The sequence below is a fragment of the Balaenoptera physalus genome (genome assembly GCF_965194825.1).
Source record: "Balaenoptera physalus genome assembly, chromosome: 14".
NCBI lineage: Eukaryota > Metazoa > Chordata > Mammalia > Artiodactyla > Balaenopteridae > Balaenoptera > Balaenoptera physalus.
The window spans coordinates 50,168,334-50,188,043 of NC_138893.1; the positions used below are offsets into that span (position 1 = coordinate 50,168,334).

The 19,710-nt window shown below is 52.4% G+C and overlaps 1 long non-coding RNA gene across 2 annotated transcripts in view; it reads right to left on the minus strand.

The window, feature by feature from the left end:
* LOC309643056 overlaps positions 1-15,763 on the minus strand; it is a 37,167-nt gene extending 21,404 nt beyond the window's left edge. The window contains exons 1-2 of one of the 2 annotated variants that reach the window (XR_014253518.1): positions 11,306-15,763; positions 8,407-8,495 (exon numbers count right to left, since the gene is read on the minus strand). This is a non-coding gene — a long non-coding RNA (uncharacterized lncRNA). Of the gene's footprint in view, positions 1-8,406 lie in introns of both variants that reach the window. The other variant, XR_014253519.1, reaches the window with a different exon arrangement.
* Positions 15,764-19,710: the final 3,947 nt, after the last annotated feature.

Below are 19,710 nucleotides of genomic sequence, written 5' to 3' on the forward strand. Positions count from 1 at the left end.
CCACCTCCAACCCCACAGAGTTTCTCACCTTCAGGCAAAGGCAGATGAGGGCAGAGCTGGGGAACAGAACTTAACTGAGCCCTCGGAGCACTGCAAATCCCTGTCTTCAGTATTTAGGGAAGGTGAGTCCCAGAGGAGGAGGGAGGGAGAAAGACTGGGAGAGGAAGGCTGAGATGCTCAGAGATGCAGAGATAGAGATGGAGGCTGACACCAGGAGGGGTTGCAGAGAGAGACAGAAGAGGAGGGAGTGAGGAAAAGAAAAGAGACCAAGGAGGGTGGGAGAGAGGCAGTAAAAGAGGGGAGGGAGGAGAGAGACAGAAAGAGCCAGTTGCTTTATTCATGGCTGGTGATATTATAGACTGAGTGAAAATCACATTATCGTAATGGGAAAGTTAGAGTCGCTGAGATGATGCCCTGAAGCCTCCGCGCTGATTGGGGTGTGATTGCTATCTGTATTTATATGTAGAAAGCAAAGTTCACTGCCAGTTCAAGATGGTGGCGGCTGCTTCATGCAACATAATTCTTCAGTAGGGAGACGCCCCGAGCAAGCTGAGCAAGCTGTGCCGGGAGTGGGAACCGGAGCCGGAAAGCGAGCTGACGCCTGAGCAAGCGCTGGAGCAGGCGATGGAGCCCGGGGTGGAGCCGCGCGAAGCTGCGGAGGAGGGAGTGGCAGCTCGCGCAGGACCAGGGCCTGGGCCCGGGCCCAGACCGAGGCCTGACGGAAGGTGGGGGGAGAGCGGGCGCGAGAGCCTGGGGATGGGGGCAACGAGTAGTTTCCACCATCTTCCACCCTCCAAGCCGGCCCAGAGCTAGGCCAGCCCTGGAGGGCGGGCTGAGCTAGACCTTCAGAGGCCGGAAACCTTGGCGGATTCTCCAACTGACTCCACCCCACCCCACCCCCAATGTATAAAATTCAGTGCTAAACCGGACAACTAATGTCAGGAAGTTTTAATTTTTCCCATGATGACTGCTTAGACGCTTTCTTGACATCTCACATTTCTTGAAAATTTTTTCTTTAATTTTAAATTTCGTTCAGGGATCCCTGCTGTGCTTGCGCCCCACCCATGGCCTGCCGCTGCCTATTGAGCAGCCCATCCCTACTGATTGGTGAAGGGGTGGGACCTGTGACTCCTCCAGCGCAGAGCCGGGGCTGGTGGGTAGGGGGTAGGTGATCCAAGACTCCAAGCCCTGGCTGCTCTGGGAGGCATCAGCCACAATCAGGAAGAGATAAAAGGGATGTCACTGCAGCCTGAGCAGTCTGTTGAGCTCAGACCACCTTTTACTTGAGGCCTATTTCCCTCAGAAATAGAAAGCAGGACCCCACCCTAGAGCTGCCAGAGAAAATGCAGGACGCTCAGTTAAATCTGAAATCAGATACACAACACATTTAGCATAAGTATACCCATGCTTTTTTGGGTATTTGGGATATTTGGGATACACTTATGCTAAAATAAACTACTGTTTCTTTGAAATTCAAATTTAATCAGATTCACCACTTAATAGCTGTGTGGGGACTTCCCTGGTGGCACAGTGGTTAAGAATCCACCTGCCAATGCAGGAGACAGCGGTTCGAGCCCTGGTCCAGGAAGATCTCACATGCCGCGGAGAACTAAGCCCATGCGCCACAACTACTGACCCTGCGCCCTAGAGCCCGCGAGCCACAACTACTGAGCCCGCGTGTCACAACTACTGAAGCCCGTGCGCCTAGAGCCCGTGTTTCACAACAAGGGAAGCCACTGCAATGAGAAACCCGCGCACTGCAACGAAGAGTAGCGCCTGCTCGCCGGAACTAGAGAAAGCCCACGTGCAGCAACGAAAACCCAACACAGCCAAAAATAAAAATAAAATAAAATTTTAAAAAAGCTGTGTGGCTTTTAACTTCCTAGCCCTTCAATTTCCTTTATCTGAGCACTAGGGGATAGTAAGTAGTACCTTCCTCAGAGGATGATTGAGATATAGTAGGTAAAATTCATGAGATACAGTATGTAAAATACTCAGTCCACTATCTGGCACAAAATAAACACTCAATAAATGATAACTACAAAATATCAGCCCCTTACATAAGCACCCTTTAGTCCCTTCTCATCTCTATCCTAGGCAAGTCAAATTAAAGGCTTGTATCAGGATTCCTACTCTGGAAGCTGCTGGCTGAATGGATCCCAGGGAGAGATCTGATCCTACTATGGTCCCCCCAGGGGCCTTACCCTACAGGATCCACTGAAAGTTCTGGAAGGCTGATTGCAAAGGTGGAGCAGGAACAAAGAACAAGTCCTAACCCAAGCCCCAAATCAGGCCTCACATATTCCCAGGTACCTCTTCTAAGCTTTGAGAACAAAATAGAGTCTACCTTCCTTTGGGCTCCCAAGTTTCCCTTTCTCCCAGGAAGATGGATGATGGAGCAGGGTAGTGACATGAAACTGGACAGGAAGGGGGCTCTGCCTTCTTGTATGGCCACAGAATGGGCTGTTTGAGCAACCAGTCTGCCCAACAGCCATCCCATCAGGGTGTCAGCCCAAACCCCTCTCCATCCTCTGGCAGGGGCCCATGTCCAGGACACACCAGCTTAAAATTAGTGAATCCCTCAGTGTCTCTGTGTTTGTTCTCCCTCTACCTCTCTCATATCTCATCCTCAGCTCAGAACTGACTTGGTAAAGGGAAGAGGCAGTGTGCAAAGAGTCCCACTGAGGCAGCCTGGGTTCCAGTCGCATCTGTATGATCTTGAACCTCTCTCTCATAGAAGGATGGGACTTGTTTCCTTCCCTCAATACAGGTGTTCCTGACTCTGCAAAAAAAAAAAAAAAAAAAAAAAAATGGTTCCCAGTACCCTCATTCCCAGGGAGTCTGGTGGTTGGACTCTAGCCTTTGTCTCTGAAGGAAACTAATTATTCAGGAGACAATTCATGGGGAAATAGTAGCATATCTCCTTCTTTTCAAGAGGTCACAGACTCAAGACTGCAGTACCAGGCAGATTATAAAAATGTGACGCCACCAGTGAAAGGCAATAGGGAGTGGTGGGGTCTGCGGCTCAAAAGCACTGCTTCTCCTAAAGGCATTCAATTTCATGTTTGTTTTCTTGTTTTAAATACTGTGCTCAGCAAACCAAAGACCCAGGTGGGCCTGATTTGGGTCTACTGGGTAACTCCCTAGTTTCTTGATCTTTCTGGTGGCACACCTATCCCTAGCCATAGGGTCACAAAGTATAGACACAGAGTAGAGATATAACACATGCAGAGACACACTGACCTACAAAGATACATGGAGCAATCTGTGTATACACCAATATCAGACCCAAAGGAGCAGAGCATAGGACACCCACAGAGGAGCTGCTCATCCCCAGCTTGCCTTCCTGCCCACCTCTTGCCAACCTCCCACCCCCTGCCTCCTCTTCCTTGTTTGCCCACTGGGACCCAAGTCTGCTGCTCACATCATCACACCCACTCCCCTCTCTCCCTGGTGGTGATACCCAGGGTAGAGCCCAAAGAGTGTAAATGGAAATGGTGGGGGAGCGTTCCACACAGTTGACCCATATGGTAGAGCCAACACACATGCATCTGGGGCCCCTGGAATGCCCCTCTTGCTTTTGACCCTCACAACAAGCCTGTACTGAGGCAGGGGATTGACAAGGAGTGTCCACATACTCTTTGGCATTGATATCAGGAAGTCAAACTACAGTCCCAGTGGTTTAGGTCCCTGCCTGTCATAAACTCCATCAGGATGTGTGATGGCCCTCTCCCAAGGACCATTCAGCAGCCCTGAGCCTGCCTGGGTCCCTCCCCTGGGGACTAAGCCATAAAGCAGAGGCCTCAGGCACTCAGGCCATTAACTCTAGAAGGATCCTGAGAGGGGAGGCCAAGCCTGAGAATTTTCCAAGCTCCTCTGGTCCATTCCATCTTTGGCCGTTAGTGCTAGAACCTAGGCAACCTCTTCCTGGGCTCAGTCATCTCAGCAAAACAGAAGATCAATCAGTTGTAATAAAGAAAATAAATTAAAATCAAGCGCTCTTCCAAAGATTCTTGAGAACTGATTTTCAGATGATTCACTGTTGGGAATTGTCTGTGCTCTTGTCTCCTTCCCTTTCAGGATTATAAATAACATTTATCATCACCAGCATCTTATCAAAGCTGGGATGTCCACATCTTAGGGAATGATTACCCAAATCACACAGGAGGTAGGAGAGGACCCATCGAATAAGGTTTTGTCATCTTAGAGATGCAGGGGGAAGTCCAAAGAGATGACCTCTATCCTGTCTTGGAGGCATGAGTCTTTGAGGGTGAAAGCGAGATACCTCCAAGGGCAGGAAGCCTGGCTGGCAGCTCATTTATTCAGCTTCCTCTGAGGTTCCTATTTTACATCCCTTTGGGCTTGTGTCTGTGCAGCTATGTTGGGATTTGTGCCTATGTCCCTGATCCCTAGAATGACCCAGCAAGAGGAACTGAGGTTTGGCAGAGAACATTCTGCTTGTGGTAGAGGAAAGAGAGATGAGGCACCTGCCCCAGAAACCGCCCCCCTTATCAAGGAATAAAGCAGAAAATCACCCAGTACCCCTGAGACAGAGGACAGGGCTAATCTGCTCAAAAGCTGGAGGCTGGATAAAATGACCCCTGAAATGAATGTCAAAGGAATGTCTCTGAGGAAATGTCACTCTATTCTCCTTGGAGGGCCCTAGAGGTAGTTGGTAATCCACCCGTCTCCCCCTACTCCTGTCCCCACTCAACATACACACACACATAAATCTTAATTGTGTCCGGAGCTTTTTACAGCGCTAATTAATCATATTTAGGGCTGTTTCCAGCTGTTGCTGAGGGAAAGAAGGTCCCACACGCCTGTGACTTAGGGTAAATCCAATCAGACGGAGGAATTCTTTGATTCCGAAGAAGCCAAGCATGGAAAAGACACCTCTAATCCCAGAGCCTCTCAGACCGTGCCTGCCACCTCCCCCAACGACTGCACTTGGAAACTGATCTGGGCTGGGGAAGCGGAAGGGCTGGAGGGCTACAGAGGAAGGGGGAGGGACCAAGGAGAGGGGTGAGGGAGGGCCCCCCCTTGAGATGGGTTGACTGGAATCAGGACCTAGGCCCAGCGCCACGCTGACTTGGAGCTTCTGCCTTGTACTTGGGCCATTTAGTGGGCTCAGGGGTGCCCATGATTCCTGAATAGCCACCTGAATAGCCCAAGAGTTATTACAGGAGACCGGGCCTGGACTAGTCAGGCCAGTGGGGGGGCAGCACTGACCTAATTACAGCTCTGCACAGCCAGCGTGGTCTGAGAAAGGGCCTCGCCCAAGCCTTTTGCTTCCCTGTGACTTCTCCCCAAGCTCCAGCGGCATCTCTGTCATCCGTTAGGCTCTCACACGTCTCTCCATTTCTGGGTCTGTGTTCCTCTCTCTTCTTAGGGCTCCATAGCATGATTTCAATGTCTTTCCCTGATGCCTGTCTCTTTTTCCGGCCACTATCTCTGAACTCCTAGCCCATCACCTCAAATCTTCCCAGAGATTCAGTTGAAGATAGACATCCTAAGGGAAGGGGTCAGCTTGGCTGCTGCTACTGACCTCTTCATTGGTTTATGCTGGTAGCCCATTAGGTACACATGTGGAGCAAGTATGGGATGCGGGTGGGGGGATGGGGAAGGTGGGGTGGAGGGAGAAAAGCTGCTGCTGAGTGCGGGGGAAGGAAGGGACTACCCCACCCCTTAGAGACCCAGATGGGAGAGGAAGCGTTCCCCACAGTGGAAAGTGAGGGTGCAGGGCTGTAAGAAGGCCAAACAAAGACCAAGTAGTGGCAACCCTATCCTCCCCGCTACGATGACCACACCTCTGCACACCCCCTTATTTAGGCTTTCTGGGTCCTGGCCTAACTGGGCCTAAATAATTGAGGAGCCCATTACAGCCTCGCTGTTTCCTCACTGTCAAGTGTAAACGCTGCAATGGTTGGTGTGGAAATGGGGCTAATTTGAATTGATAATAGGAAAGGCAGGGAAAAGTCATCTATAGTGAGTGAGGAGCAAGCAATCCCCAAGCAGATGCTAAATCTTGTATAATGAAAGAATCTGCCGATGTCAATTATGTACGAGCGTCTTTGCAGTGGTTGGAGGCGGTGGGCGGGCGAGGGAACGGAGGGCTGGGTGCATCCCATAAACCCAAACACCCATCAAAGGCTCATACATATGGAGTGGCAGAGATTACAGCATAAATTTGAATGTTATGAATGTGCATGAGGGACAGGCAGGAAGCCTACCTCGTAAGGGGGAAGGAAACGGACTGTTTTTCAGTGCATGTGTACAAGGGAGCTTTTGTCCTCTGGGTCCCTCAGCTGTGTCTCCTCCGTCTCAGCTGTGCCCCCTCTGCACCAAGTTATGTCCCAGGATGAGAAAAAAGTCAGAGTCTAGGGGTGCTAGGGCAGGGTAAGGTCAGCTGTTTTTCGGGGGCCTGGATGCGGGTTGTTTGGGGGCTTTGGGCCGAGCTGCCCTTGACCCATTCAGAGTGTTCCCAGGATAGGATCTAGAGATTGACGCAGCCAGAGATCCAGAGCGATATTCTGAAATATCTGTGATGTAAACATAGCTTCCCCTCCTGCCTAATGGAAGATAAAGGAGAGATCAGTGGAGACAGCAATGCCCACCATGGAATGGGCAGAGTGATCCCGGAAGACAGCCTGGAGGAAGAGGTAACAAACTGTGCTATAAAGGGGGCCAACAGCTCAGAATGACAATATCAAGGGCACATCTTCCTATTCCTGGGTACAAGTCCACAGCACAGATAGGAGTGTGTGCTTGTGAGTGCGCGCGCGCGCACACACACACACACACACACACACACACACACACACACACACACACACACACACGGTAACAGGGCTCAGACCCCTCCATTGGTTCCCAACCTGCGGTTGCTCCCTGAGCAGACTCTGTGATTTGTGGTACAGGCCACCCAGGGACTTTAATCTTCACCGTGACAAATGCAATAATAGGAACAATTTGGAGATCAGAGTTAAGGAAGACACATTTACAAACCCTTCCCCAAAGGTTGGATGGGGCTGTCACCATGTGATTTGTGCCGGAGATGAAGCAGGGAGGGGGAGAGGGGGAGACAGAGAGCTGGAGAAGGCAGACTGGGGAAGAGGAAGCATCACCACCTCTCTCCTGCTCACCCTCTCCGCTGCATTACAGTGGGGTGGGCTAAGCTGGCCCGTCAGGCGGGCAGGGCGGAGGCCTGGACCACAGGCAGCCACTTCCCCCCTCCCCCATCCTGACCAGGGAGCACAACTCAATTACCAGGAACACAGGCCAGAACCACGAGCTTCAGAGAGTCATCTCAGCAGTTCAGGGGCTCTATCTAGAGGAGGGATAGGTGGTGGGTGGTGGAGTGTTGGAGAAGGGAGAAAGAGGGAGAGGCAGAGGCAGAGTGGGAAAGAGATTTTAATAGAAAGACAGTGACACGTCAAGTTGCAAAGGGAGCCCCGAAGAAACCCCAGTCCGGAATAGGAAAGAGAGGGGAGATTTCTCAACCTGGGCTCCCCGCTCAGCCAGACCCAGAGGGATCTAAACCTAGAGTAGCAATAGGGTGGGTGGGGCAGGGGGCACTTAATCTGGGAACAAATCTATGGAGAGGCAGAACAGCCTGGGGTTCCATAGGATAAATTTATTTGGGGTCTGAGAACTAAGCTGGTAGATGGCCAAGCAGGACTGAAGATGGCGGTACAGTCGGAGCTAGGGCCTCCCTTTCCCCTCTGAGCCTCTCTTTCCCTATCTGTAAAATGGGCCTAGGTTAGATGATCTGTAAGCTGCCTGCTGCCTTACATCTTGGATGTTCTGAGCCCCAGGTTTCTTAGAACCAACAACAGGAGACTGGGTGAGAGAGACAAGTGCCATCCTGCCATTCCACTACCCTGCCTCTCTGTAGCTGTACTGGTTTACAAACACGTGGGCTCCTTTCTGTTGGGATCCCAGCTCTGCTTCCCAGAGTCCAGGTCTTCAGTTCTCTCAGCCACTCATACCTCAGTAAGGGTTCAAAGGGAACTCTTTGGCCCTCTTTCTTCTTGAAAAACCTGGTCAGTCTTACCTTCCTTTTGGGTAAGATCATCCTCAAACCAAGGCCATTCTCTCTCTAGCTCCTTCTACTCCATGCCTAGGTGGCCCCTCAGGAGATGTTCTCTCTGCCCCAGGGTGTAACTTTGAAGCCTCTGGGTTCTTCCTAGTTTCCTAACTTTGAGCTGCCAACAACTGAGATGTTGGTTTCCTTGATCAGCGCCCTCCCCTTGCCCCTACTGTGCACCCTCCCCACCTACCTATGCTCTGCCTACCCACCCCCCCACCCCCACTTCCAACCAGGCTACGAGGTGCCATGCTGGCAGGAAGTGGAATGTTTCTAGCCCAGGAGGCTTTGGTCTTTCGTCTCACTCAAGGCCATACCTCAGATCTCCTCCACCTAGCTGCTGCCCTTGTGCATCTCCAGGTCCAGACTTGGTCCTCATACCCAGGTAAGTGGGCCTGGTGAGTACCTAAGTGTGGGTAGGAGAAAAGAGACTTCAGGAGTGTGTGGGCCTGACCCTCATTCAAAAACTCCCTAGGGAACACGGGCTCAGACTCCAACAGCTGGTCATGGCCCAGGAGGCTCAGAGCAGTTCCCTCAGATAGACTGGGCCTCTTCAGGGTGGTGACTCAGGGCTGGATCATGGCCTCCAAGGGGAGGTAGGGACTGGGGAGGTTGAGGAGGTGGAGGAACAGACAAAAGTATGTTTTCTAAGCTCTAGACATGAAGGAGAGGAGTCCCTGCTCACGAATGAATTGAGGGGCTTGTGGGGGCCAAATCAAGAACAGGCTGACTTCCCCAAATCACTCTCCAGCAGAGGAGCAGGGGCTGGAGGTGTACAAACTCCATCCAAGTGAGTCCCTTGGAATAGGGTCCATGATGGACAGGAGACACAAAAGAAACTGAACTGCTGATCGCTGGATGGAGTAACTCCCATGGTCCTCTGCTGCCTCCCTCTGGGGGAGGGCAAGAGGACCAGCCCTGTCCTCCTCCCAGCCCCTCTCCACTGAACCCCACACCCACCTAGGTCCCTGGTTTCTCCTCGGGTCCTCAGACACTGTCCTCTCCCCTGACCTCCATCCCCCAGATCCCCCGCCCCCACAGAAGGCATGAGAGAAAAAGTGGACTAATAGGTGAGAGGAAAGGGACTCTCTGGAATCTGGAATCTTTTCCATTCCCTGCCTCCCCTCCTCAGAGGAGGAAAGGGCTTTGACTTGGTTCACTCATTTGCATCCCCTGTGGGCTGCAGTGGGAAAGGGTGAGGGAGGAGTGGGCCTGAGAATTGGCCCATCCCCCTGAGACCTCTTCTTTCCCCTGAAGTATTACTTAACCCAGAGCCCAATCCTTCTCTGAGGCCAAAACCAAGACCAGGCCCAGGCAGGAGGGAATCTATGTTAACTGATGGTTCATTGTCCTTCAGTGCCCCTCCCACTATTGGTAGATTGATCCCAGCTGGGCATCCCCTGACCCCCAGCTCTGCTTACCTCCCATCAGGTTTAGTCCAGTCCTGAGGGGGCTGAGACCCAAGATGGGGGGTGCAGGGAAGGCCAAAGGAGGGCCAGAAGTGACCAATGGGTCACATGGGCTCTAAGAGAGGCACTTCCCCTCTAAAAGCCCTCAGATTTAGTCCAGCAGACTAGAGGTTGATGAGAAAAATAGTCAAGGAGAAGGTTTCTGAGTTTCTCCTCTCCTTCATGTTCACACCCATTTGGCCTGTGATCTTTTTTTTTTTTTAAAGATTGATTGATTGATTGATTGATTGATTGCTATGTTGGGTCTTCGTTTCTGTGCTAGGGCTTTCTCTAGTTGCGGCAAGCGGGGGCCCCTCTTCATTGCAGTGCGCGGGCCTCTCACTATTGTGGCCTCTCTTGTTGCAGAGCACAGGCTCCAGACGCGCAGGCTCAGTAGTTGTGGCTCACGGGCCTAGTTGCTCCGCGGCATGTGGGATCTTCCCAGACCAGGGCTCGAACCCGTGTCCCCTGCGTTAGCAGGCAGATTCTCAACCACTGCGCCACCAGGGAAGCCCTGGTCTGTGATCTGTGACTGTCCACTTACCCAGTACATCCTTACACACACACACACACACACACACACACACACACACACAGAACTGGGCTATGTGCAGCCTGAACGCTCATGTGATAAATCATGGGGTGGGGACTAGTGCAAAGGGTTTGAGGGGGAGGGCACAGAAGGAGGCTGGGATAGTCAACAGAGGGAGCAGGGCTGGCAGGCACAGTGTGGGGTACTTTAGGGGGAACCAATAGGGTGAGAATGGGGGGCGGGAGGGTATGAGGCAATAGAAAGGGACAAGAAGTAGAGGGTCAGCCAGAGGCTAAGGAGGGGTTGCCTCTAAAGGGAAGGCTTTGGGCAATGAGCTGCTCTAGCAGAATCCCATGGTGATCGGAGGCCCAGGCTCTGGGTACACCAGCATACCCTGTCCTAAGTGAGAGGCGGGCTGGCCCAGGCCTCCAAAGACAACCCCAGAAGGCAGCCAGGGGCCAGGAGTGCTCCAGGTACAGTGATTTTTCTTCCTTTCTGCCCTTAAGAGGATGGGCAGGTGGGCTCCTTTCTCTCCTCCCACAGAAGGCTAGATTCATCCACTCTCTCCAAATTCAATCATCCCCTGATGGGATACACCCTCCCATAGTGAGCTTCCCTACCCCCTCCCAAAGAGAAAACCAAATCAAACCAAACAGGTCCTCTCTAACTTGCTTGCAGTCCTAAACTGAACCAGCTCAGGGTAGGAAGAGTCAAAGAGGTGATTATGGCTTTCCGCCCATGTCTTTGCCTGAGCCTGGCCTTATGACCTCTTGCCCTTTAGTGGGGTGTAAGGTCAGCAGGGGTGGGAGGGTGACCATTTTGACCTTGGGAAGCCTGCCCCTGTCTTTATCCATGCCCTGTCAGCTTTCAGTGCCCTTTGGAGGTTTATAGTCATATAAATCGCAGAGTCCCATGACGGGCTTGGAGCCTGCAACTATAAATAGGCATGAAGTAAACAAGGTGGCAGATGCAGGGGCTTGGACAAGACAGAAAATCTGCCCCTCTTTGCCTGGGCAGGGGCCAAGGCACATCCGTGGAAAGGGATATCTTCCCTCCGCTCTCCTCCTCTCTCCTCCCCTGCCCGCGGACTTCTAGCTTCCTGTGCTCTGGGCTTCTAGTCTTTTCCCTCTGGGGATTATCCTCCAAGGCGGCTTTCTGCTGCAAAGTTTCCCCGGTCACCTGTCTTGTTTCTTCCCAGTCAAGGTGGGAGGGGGTAGTGGTGTCTCCTTTACTCACAGTGCCCCCCACTGCTTCTCTCCGGTTGCTTCACACTCTGCAGCTTCTTGAAGAGGTGCTGCTGTTGCCAACCACCAGGCTCTGCCACTAGGGGCGCCCTGATCCCTTCTCCAGCCTAATAGCTCAGGTGATGCTAACATTTCTCAACTAGGAAACTTTATAAGAAACTCCAGAGAAACAAAGTAACCCATTCCCTTCCGAAGTACAGAACATACGAGTGCACAGATTCCTGTCATTTGGATTGATTGATAGCTTCCAGGGCACCTGGGTTTTCTCCCCAAGGTCTCTGGGCTGGGGACTTCCCTGGTGGCCCAACGGTTAAGACTCTGCCTTCCAATGCCGGGGATGCGGGTTCCATCCCTGGTCAGGAAACTAAGATCCCACATGCTGCAGGGCAACTAAGCCCGCGTGCAGCAGCTACTGAGCCTGCGTCCTCTGGGGCTCCCGCGCCCAACGACGCCTGCCGCCACTACAACCCACATAGCCAAAAAAAAAAAAAAAAATCTCTGGGCTGTACCAGCCAGATTCTTAGCAGAGAGTCTGAGCTTGAGACAATTTAGGGGGCACTGCCTTCTGGATCTATCCCTGCCCTCCCTCTGCCTCAGCCTGGTCTGCTTTCCTGCTCTGTGCTTGTCCTGGCCCTAGCAGGTTCCCAGCCTCCAGAGAGCTCTCAGAACAATTTCAGACCCCACTGGCCCACAACTACCTTTCTTCATCCCTTTTGGAAGACTCTGAATCTTTAACTGTGAAATTCCTTCTTTCATCCCAAATTGGGCTCTCCAAACATATTCACTCACCAGTTTATTTATTTATTTATTTTATGTTAAAATATTTTATCTAGTTAGTTAGTTTTGGCTGTGCCGGGTCTTCATTGTGGCACACGGGATCTTTTAGTTGCAGCATGCAGGCTCAGTTGTGGCATGCATCTGGGATCTACTTCCCCGACCAGGGAATGAACCTGGGGCCCCTGCATTTGAAGCGTGGAGTCTTACCCATTGGACCACCAGGGAAGTCCCCACTCAACAGTTTAGAATCAGAAATTAGAGCTGGAAAAGACACCCCTCCCCTTTTTCTTAACCAATGAGAGATCTGAATTCCAGAAGGGTTAGGTGACTCTCACCATAGTCACACAGCTAACACTGGCTTTCTTGCTAAGGCTGGAAGTGCTCGTCTGTGAAGCCTGGCTTCCCCAGACAGACTTCCTTCTTCTAACTCCTCCTAACGGCTTCCTTTGCCGCCCAGAAACAGGCTTTCTATCTTTCAAAGGTCCATTCTCCTTTGAGCCCTATCTCCAGCTGACTTCTCACATAGGGAGAAGGAATGGACAGGCTCTGAATCACAATGGATGGTTGAACCTTACATGGCTGTTTCCAGTACCTTCATCCCCTGCCCCCCATTTCACTGGGTCCTCTCTGAAGGCTTACTGAGCAGATGATCCTGGAGGAATGATTTTCCAGAATCCCAGTTTGATAAGGCATGGAGGACTGAGAGGCATCCTTCCTGCTATGGGAAGTTACTTCCCTGGCTGCGCCTTCATTTTTCTTCTGGATGTCAATTCCCTAATTTGGAAAGCAAGGTGGGACCAAGTCCTGTTCCATGAATGATGTCCCCTGTGTCCTGGGCATGCAACGCCCAAGTGAGCACAGGTGCCTGCACACACACACATATACTCATGTTCTCATCACCAACCTGTTCAAGGGTTCCTAGATTAGAGTGAGACCAGAATCTCAGGTCACAGAATCTCATGTCAAATGAGTCACAGGGAAAGGAAGACAAATCCAGGAACAGATTTGGGTGGGTGGAGACATGAGTTCCTGTGGTTCTCTGAGGGCAGAGGTGAGGAGGAGGTAACTAAGGTGAGTGGGAGTGGCCTGGCTCCCTGATAGCTGGGAAGGGTGTCTGTCCCCACTGGGCTGTCAGAGTGAATGTAATCCATAGGAGAGAGGGAAGATGCTGATGGAGGTCAGACAGGAAGTGCAGTTACCCCAGAGTACCCCCATCCTATAGCTGGATTGGAGCTCCCAGATGCCATCTGGAAGTGCCTGGGATGTGTGTGGGGCAGCTGGAGGGATGGCCATGATCTATCCAGCACCTGTCCTGCCCCCGCAGGCTGATGATGTAACAGTAGAACAATGTGGCAGAGGAGAAGGGGGGCTTTGGAATCTGGGGGAGGACTGGTCCAGTTCCCAGTGATGTGGCTGGGATAAGGCAGCTGTCGTCTCTGCTCTGAGCCCAGAAGAAGCCCCGGCCCCTTCGGTGAGCACTCAGCTTGGTTATACTCACCTTAATACCAGTCCTTCAATCATGGGGTGGCTCATGAGCTCTCCTTCCAAGAAACAAAAATGGTTCAGGCTATAGCTGTCAACCACATAGACTCTAATCAGAGATCAGACAAGCCACAGAAAAGACCCTGCCCATGACTGAAATGGAGGCCTTCCTGTGAAGACAGGGGCATTCAGACACCGGAGGATTCCTTATTCTAGGCCCCCAAGCATCTACTCCCTCCTTCCTGCACCCACATCCCACTTCCCTGGTCTTCTGATGCCCCTCACTTGCTCATGTGCCTTCAATTTAGGCCTTTCCCAAAGGGTTTCTCACTCAGTCCCTCTTCACACCTTGTACCTGGAAGGCCTCACCTTGGTCCTCGATCTATCATCTTAGCCCTCCAGAGACTTTCACCAGATTCCTTGCGAACATCTTGGATGTGAACTTGCCTATAGATTTGGTGACCACAGTTGTCTAAAATGTTCCTAGAAGCTCTGCTAACCAGCCCCAGGAGAGAGACTGGAAGGTAGGTAGGACTCCCCATCCTCCAACTTGACACACTTCCCTTCTGCTTCATCCAGGCTTCTTAGATGATCAGATGATCAGAGAAGTGATCTCTGTACCCACTTTCCCACCTTTCCCCTTCCTTGTCCCTAATCTGAAACCCCAGGTTGTCATTCTCCAAACTGTCCCTGAAAGCAGCAGCATGTCTAACTTACTCCTGTGCCCCAAACACAATACCTCGCAATTTAAGGGTTCAATAAATATTTACTAAAAGAATCAGTCCTCAAACTTCTTCAGTATATTTCCTTCTTTTCTCAGTATATCGTCCTGCCAACAATCACACACTTTTAAAATTCCCAAGGCAGCTTTTGAGGAGCTGTTCATAGGCATTAACCTCTTTTAGTCTCAGATGCTGAGGAGGAAATGCACTGACGTCCAGGTCTGGGACCCAGAGCTGAGCACATGCCCTGTCTGCCTCCCCTGAGCCTCCAGGCCCCGGGCGGGATTGTCTCGCCTCACTCATCCTTGCCGCCAAGGCCTCCTCGCCTGTATTTATATACACTAAAGCCTCTGCCCGAATAAAACATCCATGTAAAATCCAATTTCCTCAGAATATCTTTTGGAGCCTGGGCCTGAGATGGAGTAGGTAACCCCGGCCCTAACTGCCTGAACCACTCCTGCTGGCTGCAAAGGTGAGGCCCATTTTTCAATTATCTATCTGCTGCGACAGCAGCGGTCCAGCCACCGAGCCAAGGAAGGGGGAGGGGAAGGGGGAGGCAGAGCTGGGGAGAAAGAGGGCAAGGACAAGGTGGGGGAGAAGGAGAGGGAGAAACCTAGGGAGAGGCACGCGGGAGAGACCTGCACGTGGCGCCCAGTAGGTGCTCAAGAATTATTTGGAAAGTAATTGACTGGAAGAGTGAATTGGGAGGGTGGGGGTGAGGCGAGGAGAGACATGGTGGAGAGAGGGAGAGAGGGCGCGGGAGGGGAGAGGGGGAGGGGAGGCGAGCGTGGATGAAGCCAACAAGAGGCTCCTGTGTCAATCCGTGGAAACGGGAGGCAGAGTGATGCGGTCACAGCTCCTGCCATCAATATCCTCTAATATAAATGTCAGTGATGCTATTTTCCGCGCAGTCATTTCGCACACTGCTGATTACATTAACGTATAATGGAGGGGCGCCGGCTCCACTGCTTTCTCCCCTAACCCTCCCCCCGGTGATGTGTCAATAGCCGCCTCCATGAACAAGTCAATTTTCTGCAGGCTTGGCAGCGGAATAAATCTGCCCGGCTATGGGGAGAGCTGGAGATATTTATATATCCGGCTCCTGCCTTCCGTGTGCGCGCGTGCGTGTGCGCGGCGGGCGCGGGCTTGCGGGGGGGGGGGGGGCGCGGGGAGCGCGCCGCCGACTTGAATGATTTCCAGCCCGGACTCAATAAGAGGAGAATTTAGAGCGGTCCCTGAGCTGGGCTCCCAGAAACAGCCTTACACGTTTATTTTCCTTAGCTGAACAGGAAAGGCGAGAATTATATGTGGATTTATAGGACAGGCGCAGCTCAACCCAAATGCTCCCGCTCCGGGGGGCGGGGAGCGCGGGGGCTGGAGGGAGGCGGCGAGCAGAGGGCGGGCCACTGGGACTCCGGCTCGAGCCCGTGCCGGTAGGGGCGCACCCCCCTCGCCGGTCGCTTTAATTACATTTGTTCTTGCCCTTCGTGAGGGCGAGACTTCGGCGCGGCCGCGTGGGGCTTTAGGTGGGGGCAAGGCGCAGGCCTGGACCGCCTGGAGCTGGGGGGGCGGCGTGGGGGGCGCCGGGAATGGGGACGAGGAGAGACCGGGAAGGGGGGCTGTCAGCTTCAGCTCAGAAGCGGATCAATAGTACGAGATCTAAAGGGCTAACAGCCAAGCGGGCGCACCGACGCGTTGCCCCGCGGGGGCGGGAGGGGGCGGGCGAAGGACGAGAGCAAGGAAGAGGGGTAGGAGAGGGAGTGAGGACGGGGTGGGGGAAGGGCAGGAAGAGTGGGCGAGATGGGGGGAGGAGGAAGAGAGGAAAAACGGAGAAAGGGACAGAGAGCGGAAGGGAGGGGACAGGACAGGACAGTCTTCGTGGGGGCGTCTCTTCAACATCCTTCCCCCGCTCAACGCTGGGAACAGGGAACCTGTCTGGGAGCTGCCAGGCCCCGCTGCCGCCCATCCCCTGCCTCCACTCTGCCACTGAGCCGCCAGGGGGCGGCGCGACCCTGTGCTGTTCCCACGGATCTCCGCGCCACCTCTCTGGGGCTTAAGTGACCCGCCGCCTCCGACGCCCGGTCCCCGCGCGGTGCCCTCTGCCCTTTCCCGGAGGCCTCCCTGCGTGGCAGGGTTGGGGGTAGGGCAGCTCGCCCCCTCCCCGCACCCCGAATAGAGGGAACCTTCTGGCTTTCGTAGTGCCTAGCATGGCACCCTGGGACCCTGGGGATGGAAAGTGTCTCAGGGGCTGGATCACCGGGCCTGGGGCTGACCCGTGCCCCCCAAAGATACCCAAGGCTGGGCAGACACGGCTTCGGTGGCGGTGTGGGATTTGGGCCTTCCCAACGTGGCGGCGGAGCGCAGGCGAGTCTCTGGGACAGTCCCCGCGCGAAGGGTCCTTCTGCGTGTGCTGTGCGGGCACTAACGAGGGCAGCCAAGGTTGCCGGCATCAATGCCCAGTTTTAACTCTTTCGGTTCCTGGCCATTATCTGGCCCCTAATCTTCCGGCTATAGGCGGATCCTTTTCTCAGCTCCTGCCTGTCCCTTCCCAAACTGAGAGAGAAAATAAAATACAGCCCAACACCCCTGCTGGCAAATTCTGCCACCCAGTAGAGGGGAGCCTGGTTCAATGGGTCTCAACCAGAGGGCATATCAGAATTACTTCAGGGAGCTCTTCAATGTAAACGTGTCGACCCACGTGCACTCGTATTGTAAGGGGTGTGTATGGGCTGGCAGGGGTTCCTGGAAACATGCACTTTGTCAAAGCTCCCCAGGTAATTCTGATATGTTCCCATACGGGCATTGCCTGAAGAAAGGTATGACTATTGAACATTTTTTCGTGTTGGGTATGGTAGCTTAGCCTGGGCTCTTTGCCCTCATGGAAATGTCTATATGTGTCTCACTGTGTATATATGTCACTGGGTACCTATGTCATCGGGTAAGCATTGTTTTTATGCATCTCTTTGTGCGTCCTCTGTGTAGATGTCACACATGTTGTCCTGTGTGTCATTGGTATTATCCTCAGCGTTGAGAGCACCTATTGTGTGTGTGTTGTCGTACATGCCTGTCCTGATGAGAGCAAGTGTCGGTCTCGTGGTTTGTGTCGAGCGCATCTCTGTGGGCTCCATTGTGGGGCACAGCCATTGTCTCCATGTCATTGAGAGTGTGTGCTGGCAAGAGCTCATGACACAAATGGAACGAAGCTGATCTGCCCCAGAAGCAAAGGCAGCAATGACCTTCTTTTTCCAATTATATCCTGGTCAGAGGTGAGCGACCTCTCCCCACTGAGGCCGCTTCTTGTCATGCAAACTGAGCAAAAGGATGGAGATTAGAGGAATGTGACCGAGTCACGTGTGAAAACGATCAGCTATCAATGAATCCCGATCAATGCCCCAGATTACAGATGAGCCCAGGGCCCGCAGCCACTTCGGAGTTTTTCCCAAGGAGAAGAAAACACACAGTATACAACAGTCATTCACAGCACACTGCCACACACAAGTCCCACACCCAGAGAGACCCCCAGGTACTTACACAGTCTTGAGTACAGGTAGGAAGTGCCTGTTGGGGAGAGCTGAGCAAATGAATGGTCACCGGTTCTGAATTGGTGGGCAACTATTATTCGTAATAGGCGGTTATTGTTTTTGCTAATGACGCAATCTTTATTCAGCTGGTAGCAGGAAGTGTAAAAGCTTGTGTTGAGTGTTTTCTATTTTAAGTCTGGAGAGTTAGGATTCTAAGTGGGTCATGGGAGGCAGTGTGGGGATTTGGAGGAAACTCTCTTGTCAGGAACAGAGCAAGAGATGGCTGTGTTGAGGGGTGGCAAAGGAAAGTCTTTGGTCAGCTGTGGGCAGGGGGCAGGTGCGCAGTGGATGGGCTCCTGGGAGCAGGGCATCTTTCCTCAGGACAACTTGAAACTAGGCTGTGGGGTGAGGGAGCTGAGCTTCTGATGGGCAGGGCCAGCCCTAACCACAGATATGCTCCAGGATAAGAGAGGAGACAGAATTGGGCTAGGGTAGCCGGGACCACTGAAGGGCAAGGCCATGAGGGGCCCTCATGACTAGGCTTTAGAGGGAAGTAGAGGCAGGAATTTGGGGGACTGTAAGGACTTAGAAGCCAAGACGAGGTCGGTACCTACAGGGTCAAGGGAGACCAATGAGATGATGGGAAGAGTTATGGAAAGGCCTGAGGACCTCATCAGACCTGGCTGAGCTTACCTCTGGCTGGGAGTCAGTGTGGCTGGGTCTAGCACCCAAGTGAGCCAAGGTTGAGGCAAGGGGAAGCATTATGCCATCTCCCTGTGGGGTGTGACAGGCAGTCCTCTGTGGCCTTTAATTGTCTTAGAATTCCTTTGGTGCACTTTTGTGGAGGTCTCACTCTGTTTTACCCTATAGGAATGCAAAGATGGGCAAGAATGCCCTTAGGGAGAGTACAGTCTAATTCAGAATAAAGAATTTGAATATTTTCTTTTTTTAAAAAATAATATTTATTGGACTTCCCTGGTGGCACAGTGGTTAAGAATCCGTCTGCCAATGCAGGGAACACGGGTTCAACTCTTGGTCCGAGAAGATCCCACATGCGGCGGAGCACTAAGCCCATGGGCCACAACTACTGAGCCTGCGCTCTAGAACCCATGCACCACAACAGCCCGCGCACCTAGAGCCTGTGCTCCACAACAAGAGAAGCCACTGCAATGAGAAGCCCGTGTACTGCAACAAAGAGTAGCCCCCGCTCCCCACAACTAGAAAAAGCCCGTGCGTAGCAACGAAGACCCAACACAGCCAAAAATAAATCAAATAAATAAGTTAAAAATAAATAAATAATAATATTTATTGATTAACAAATATTTATTGAGTATGGTGTACTGCTTATAAAGTGAATTTTTTTTTAAAAATTTATTTCATTTTTGGCTGCACTGGGTCTTTGTTGCTGCACCCGGGCTTTTCTCTAGTTGAGGTGAGCGGGCACTACTCTTTGCCGCTGCGGTGCACTGGCTTGGCTTCTCTTGTTGCGGAGCGCCAGCTCTAGAGCGCAGGCTCAGTAGTTGTGGTGCACGGACTTAGTTGTTCCGTGGCATGTGGGATCTTCCCAGACTAGGGTTCGAACCCGTGTCCCCTGCATTGGCAGGCAGATTCTTAACCACTGCGCCATCAGGGAACCCCAAGATTTTCTTTCTTTCTCTCTTTCTCTCTCTCTCTTTTTTTCTGGAAAAAAAGTAGTGTTGCATAAGGGCAAACTGCCTGGATTCAAACCCCCAGCTGTGTCATTTCCCAGCTTCAGTTTATGAGTTCTCAGGCCCTCCTTTCCTCCATCTGTAGAATAGGGGTACCTACCTCTTAGGATTGTTGTGCAAATTTTAGGCAAAGCCCTTAGAACAGTGCCTGGACATAAGTGTTGGCTTTTCTCATCTTTCCTTCAG